The sequence below is a fragment of the Hibiscus syriacus genome, unplaced genomic scaffold (assembly GCF_006381635.1).
Source record: "Hibiscus syriacus cultivar Baekdansim isolate YM2019G1 unplaced genomic scaffold, ASM638163v2 tig00004046_pilon, whole genome shotgun sequence".
Taxonomy (NCBI): Eukaryota; Viridiplantae; Streptophyta; class Magnoliopsida; order Malvales; family Malvaceae; genus Hibiscus; species Hibiscus syriacus.
Window position 1 is genome coordinate 570,606 of NW_024061997.1, and position 7,098 is coordinate 577,703.

The 7,098-nt window shown below is 32.9% G+C and overlaps 1 pseudogene; it reads right to left on the reverse strand.

Annotated features, from left to right (window-relative positions):
* Nucleotides 1–3,329: 3,329 nt before the first annotated feature.
* Nucleotides 3,330–5,999, reverse strand: LOC120188433 (annotated as a pseudogene).
* Between the last annotated feature and the right edge of the window lie 1,099 nt (nt 6,000–7,098).

A 7,098-nucleotide genomic window follows, 5' to 3' on the forward strand; every position in this document is an offset into this window, starting at 1 on the left:
GCATGGATCTGATGTAAAGATAATATCTAGTTTTTAAAATTTTCAAATTTTTATATGATTTTTTTTTTCATTGATGATTTAATTTTGCATTCTCTAAAAATATTATAATTTTTATATTTTTAATATAACTTCTTAAATTCATAATATAACTTCTTAAATTCATACTCTGACATAAAATTTTACAATTGTAAAAAAATGATGGTTAACCCTCCCAAAATACCAATATTCAAACAGATTCCCTCTTATCTTTTTCATATATGATTGCAAGGTGGACCACTCTGTTAACAATCCCACATTTTCATAACAAAATCAAGATATGGGTACCAAAAGAGAAATAAAAAAGTAGGGACTTAATAGCAAAAAAGTACCTCAAAAGCAACGTTGATAAGAAGAGTATCCAGTGCTGTCCCCCTTGCTTAGTTGCTGCTCCCTTAACTCTTTCATTACCTTTTGACCAACGTCTCCTTCACTTTCCTCGTTGCTTTGATGCTTTCCCTTTTCCATTCAAATTCTTGTATATATGCACCTAACCTAATATGGCCTAACCTCGCCTTCTCATTATTATTTTTCATACAAACTTCACATTAAATATATGAATATCGTTTTTTTAATTAAATAAGATAGAAAATAATTTTGCTTCTAAATAAAATTCATTACATTAATTTAAAAATTACATTCATATTTGAGAGATTAACTTTAAATTCAAATTTGTAATTTCATAAAGCCAAGACCACATTTTTTTAAAGGTGTCAATTTTGATTGTTATAAAGGTGTTTTAATCATCTTCAAGTATAATCGATTCTTGAACCCAATAATATAGATCTTTAAAATATTTTTTTTAAATCTTTTATAAAGAGTGATTTATATGTGTTCGGTTATACCTATTTAAAATGATTGACGAAGACTCTCATTTTATAAACACGAATTATACTATTTCGACAACTATTATAAGACCAGTTATGTCAGATTAAAGTAAAAGGATTGAATCTTAAATTTAACCATAGTAGAGCTAGAGGGACTAAATCCATAATTAGACCTTTCTTCTTTTGTAGTCCAATATCAACAGGCAGTAGTTATGGGATGATCTGCATATGATATAGTTACAATATGTGAAATCTTAAAAATCAGAATCGATGAATTACAAAAAATAAAATTCTTGTATTTGATGGTAAGTTTTGGGTTCAATGAAGATACAAGCTACTTTACTCTTTTTTTTCCTTGATGGCCTAGGGTGAATATAATGTGATATATTTTCGAAAAATTTTCAACCATTTGACAATAAACATTTATACGCTTCTACAAACGTCATGCTTGAACCCGAAATATTAAGGGATAACAACAATCCCTCAACCACTAAGATCGATTGGTTTGTGCAGGCTACTTTACATTCAAATAAGCTTTGGTGCATGTTTCATGGTTTCATGCACGTATACACACAGTTGCTTGTGAAAATTGAATTGGTCTGTTGAAAAAATTAGCCAAAATTTAATAATTTAGGCACTGTAGTCAACATCTTTGAAAATTAATAATCTTAAAGCTTAACTTACAATTTAATTATCCTTCAAATTACTCCTTTAATCATTAAGTTCCATCCAAAACCTTACCGAGTGATTCTTCTTCCTTTGTCACTTTCCCCATTTCTCAAACTCACTAAGACTGACCAATTAATGTTTCTTCCATACAAACGTATATTTTTCCCTTAAGCTCTAGATCCTTTCTCCCAAGTCCAGAATGTCAAGAACAACAATCAATCAAGTGCTTTGCAGTTCCGACACCGATGAAAGGCCAACGATCTGTCTAAAGGATGGGAGAAGTGGCAGCAGAAGGAGAAAAAGAAGGGTTGTCGTTGGCGTGTTTAGATTGAGGCTTGTCAACAGCTCATTTTCACCTGCAAGATTGTTGAGGCGTTTCGGAACAAAACTCGCGAGATCGTTGCGATTCGTATCGATTCGAAGGAAGTCTTCGCATAAGGTTTCTTCTTGAATCTTCCAAGGTCGCGGTCGTTGGCTGAGTCTATCGACTCTCATCACGCCGAAGCTATAGAGGATTGCATCGAGTTCTTGAATTCTTCTTCATCTTTGTCAAGATCAAACTCGGTTTCCACATGCTCTTGCTAGGAAGTGTAGGTCATGAGAAGATATGTAAATGAAAGGGAAAAACAAAAGGGTTTCTATATAATTCATTGATTGTCTTGATTTCCGATATGGGATGCAGAAAGCAATTGAATTAATCTTAATTACATTCAGTTTCTATTCATTACTTGAGTTTAGAAGAAAATTAAGGATGCAAGACCTGGAACTTTCTTTTATTGGAAATAAAATAGAGTAAGAATAGTAAGTATTGTCTCCCCATCATTGATAAGTTGGTATTTATCCAAGTATTGACCAGAAGGATTAACTGCCCAACATTTCCAGGAGGCGAGAATCCATCATGTTTATACATGAATGCTTACAACACTGGTGGAAGTTTTGAACTTCTTTGCCCAATTGCATACGCTCGGACATTAGTGTAACATCCATTGATATAATTAAGACGCATGCATGAAGATTACACCAACAATGCAAATTGAGGGTTTAGAAAGGTATTTTAACACCAATCTCAGCTTGTTAAACGCTGAAGCAAAAGCTGGCTTCTAAGTTGGTCCCGTGGAATAATCCGTTTGTGGTTTGAAACTTGGAAGGGATGCTTTAGCCTTTTCTTTCATAAGGTTAATGATGTTTCATGGTAGTTCTGCTGTACGACAAGTACAGCTTTAATATACGGCTAAGAAAATGCTCTACCGGAAATGCTAATATTTTTTTAACATTTCCGAAAAAACGTTACCTAAAACATTATTTTTTTTACCAAAAATATTAATTTCGCTAACTAATTTCCGATAAAAAAAATAATGTTTTAAGTAGCGCTTTACCAGAAATGTTAAACATTTTAGGTAACACCCAATATTAACATTTTCAGTAGAAAAAAATAATGTTAAAAAAATATTAACATTTCTGGTAATGCATTTCCTTAAGGCTGAAGTAGCGGAGACATCCCCGCTGTTTCATCTACCATTCCAATGGGCTTTTTTTCAGATGACAGTCTAAATAAATAAATAAACCTGCCAAGATCTACATCTACACTAGCTCAGTCGACACAACCGGCTGTTTATTAATGTGAATTGAGCAAGTAACAATTTCCATCAAAATTCATGGATGTCATGTAGTATAGTTCTGTTTCACCAATATGATAAAGAAAAATGCAAATGAAGACTTCTCATATAAAACCAGAGCACTTGTAGGGGGGGGGGGAAAGCAGTATCTAATACTCATACGATTGATTTAACATAGTCATAATGCTAATGGAGATGCACTTCATTAGTAAAGTCCAATAGTTGTACGAAAAACAACCGAGATTTAAAACTCTCAATTCTGGAGCCTAGTGATATCCCTGATTGAGCTATGAAGAATACAAAATCTGAAGAATGAGGATCCTATGACAGTTAATAGCCACTCTGTGCTCAATCTTTTGTCATGTTTAGAACTCTCAAGTGATATCAGATGATATTCAGCTTCAACTGGAAGCCGGAACGGTTGCAGGCTTAGCATCTTCGACTTTCTCATGTTCTTTGTTTAGCATCTGAAAAACCAAATCAAATTGCCAGTCAAAACACATTCTACAAGCTTCAGCATGGTATAAATATAGCAGGGAATCGGGAGCAGGTTTCTCACCTTGTTATTGATCAGTTATGGAGTGCAATGACACTTCGGATGAGAGACGACAGATATATAACCAACATCATATCATTTGTTTTTACTGCAAAAGAAGCGGAAAATTTGGATCAATGATTTTCAAAAGTTAATGCATAACCTTTTAATCTGAAAGAACATGAGCATGTTGAGTATTTTTTGAGATATGTATGGTTGATTTTGTATTACCTGCAAAAGCCTTGATTAGTTCATTTACGTTTAGATTTGGCAGCAAGTTGAACACATCCTGCAGTTTAAGTATGGAAAAACAGTAACACTAGTGAGGCAGACATTAACCAACCCAAATAGGCTTAAAACTATGCACTGTTGTCAATATTCCGGACAAATCAAGTAGATAAGTTCAAGGGAATTTATGCAATCAAGTACTGAAACTTGAATTTAACTACAATTCTTTTTAACTTTGCTTTCAACTATCAGCAGAAATAGTTCACCTGTAAGTGGTACAGTATTTCATGATTCAGTGGAAGCTTCTCATCAATAACAAGATCAAGGTAAGACCGTATCTCTCTTAACCTTGCATCCAAACTCTTCAAGCAGTGAGCTTTCCAGTTACCTGTCATTAAGACCAAGGTATATATATATAATCCCTTAGTTAAAATTTTTCCACAAAGTAAAAGCTTTATTACTAACTGGAATTGAAAGTAAATAAAGAAAAGAATAATAAAACCTCGGTTGCAAGTGTACTAATGGTTGTATCTTTAACATCCCTTAGCAAGTGTTCCACTCCTGTTTGGGGGTGAAAAATGAGTTATATTGCAAGAAAATTATTGGTCAACAAATCCAATAAACTAGAATTAATCAAAAAGGGTAACTTTCAGAGAAGATATAAAATTTCATCAACTGACATACCAATCTCCTCAACTTCGTGAGCAGCAATCTCAGAAGGAACATGAACGAAAATCTTTTGGCTCTTTGAGTGGCATTCTGCATCATTACCAACATATTACAAATGCCCAACAAATACATACAGAAGTGACAGCTTCTTGCAAAAGATCTTTACTAGTTGCAGTCCCACTTAACATCAGGATGCCTGTCCACCTCAACAGACAAGCTCTTTCTCCATCCCATAAATGAAAACAATGCATCCCAAAATTGTTCTTACCTCCTTAACCTCTTCAACATCATAGTAGGCCTTGGTGGGGATCCCCAACTCTTTGGTTGAACATCAATGATGACCAAAACAGGATTTGGGGCATAGCTGCAACATCAAAAGCACCTGGTTAAAAGATTGGACTGCAAAGTGAAGTTAAGAACAGTATAAGAATAGCAATTAATAAAATCTTACTTGTGGAATAGTCTGTGAATGTCTAGATCATTTTCCCGTAATTTTGGGCCCGTACTATACCAACCAACAACATGCTCCTTGGCTAAACAATTATCGAAACAAATCCAGAGATAAAGAACATTAATTCTTAACAGATGAAAGTAAAACAAGAAAGAAGAGAATAGATAAACTAAAGTAGCAGCATCTTTACTCTACGTTGAGAAACTAGTTACCATTAATCCTCTTGAACATTGAAAACATAGATTCATGGTAGTTGTGGTCAAGGAACCATATACTCGAGTCCTTCTCATCTTCCTCAAAAGGAACTGAAAATTCAATATCCAACCTCTTCAATCACGATAATACAAATTAATGCAAGTCAAGTGTCAAAACAAGCTCAACAATAAGAAATTATATTATCAAAACATAAGAGGTCCAAGGCATTTCTTGAAATACTTCTTTAATTGCATCATCTTCAATAACATACATTGTTTGCCTTCAATTCCACAAATTCAAGCAAAATAGAGGGAAATTTAGGTCAACACAATTAACAACTGTCTCAATTCAAACCCAACAATCTGAGCTAAAAACCCTAAAACACAAAATTTTCTAAATATATATATATAATTATGAATTATAATTCTGCTCAAGCAACATCTCAATCAGAAATCGCGCAAAAGATAAGAGCATAAGATTTCCCTAAACAGTATTTATTAAAGCAAACAGAACAAATCAGATCTAGAAAGAAATTCAAAGAATAAATGGGAAAATAAAACTGTTGAAAAAAAAGAAAGGAGAAACCTGCATAGCTGTTGGTGACGTCGACGGTTCCTTTGAAGGAAGAACCAAGGAGGACTCCGACGACGCGCTTGCGCGTGTCTTTAGCGACGCGATTGTAGTTATCGACGATGCTTAGAAGAACCAAAGGGTGAACTATTACCTTCTCTATGGGTCGAGACGATATTTGCTGAGTTTTTTATCACATCCATTTTCAACTGTTTTTAGGTATTTGATTTCTCTCTGCGAATTCTTGATTTTGTTTCGTTCCCTCTGTAAAGAGACGTATTTCTTGCGCCACCGGAAGAATGCGTAGCCTTTTTATACGAGGGAAAATTAGGTAAGTGGTTCCTAATTGCAAACTTTTTGTTGGGTAAACTATAAATGTTTTAAGTGAATCTTATTTTCAACATCAATATTTAAAAAAAATTATTACAATCACTAATGTTATCAATTTTCATAATTAATTCAAATTATTAATAATATATAATTATTAAAAAAATAAATACTAATATATAATCTCAAAATTTTAATTAAAATATTAATTTCAACTTGATTCTAAAAAATATTTTAAAATTTTTCAATTCGTAGAATGATAATTAAAGTTAATAAAGAATGTTTGTTGAAATAAGATTTGTTGATAAAGGGTTAAACACCATTCATGGTTTGGCAAAATTCTTTTAGATATACTGGTGGAAAAAGATTGACTCATTAAGGTGACAGGAGAAATTATTTTCTGATATAGAGTATTTGCTACAATAGAAAGATGCAAAATTATCTTACGTTTCTTTAGAAGACGCCTAAAAGATACGGCGTCTTTTCCAGACTACATGCAGTCGAAACGTTAAGTTTAACAAAATAACAAACCATAAGACACCGTGTCTTCCAAGCGTTTTTTCAAAGACGTTAGGTAATCTACATATATTCCTACCAACATCGTAACAACTAACAAACACATCATCTCAACAAATAATTTCTTCAACGCTCTAAATAAATTAATTTTTTCTTAACACATTACCCAAACATTTTCACCTTAATAGTTTAGGTTAGTGAAGAATATTAAAAAAGGGATCTAGGATCTAACTTGTAAGATTCAAAGATTGTTACCCTAATTCCAGCTTGACTTTCAAACCAATTGTTCCCTTTCTACTTTTATTCCCATTTTCGATGAAACTTAAGATGGTTGATAGTGGAAATTGATTTTTTTTTAATTAGGGGATTGAATTTTTGAACTGATTTTTTTTTAACAATTTCTACCTATGAGAAGTGAATAGTAAATTTTGCTATGCTTCAAATGAACCCACAATCTAA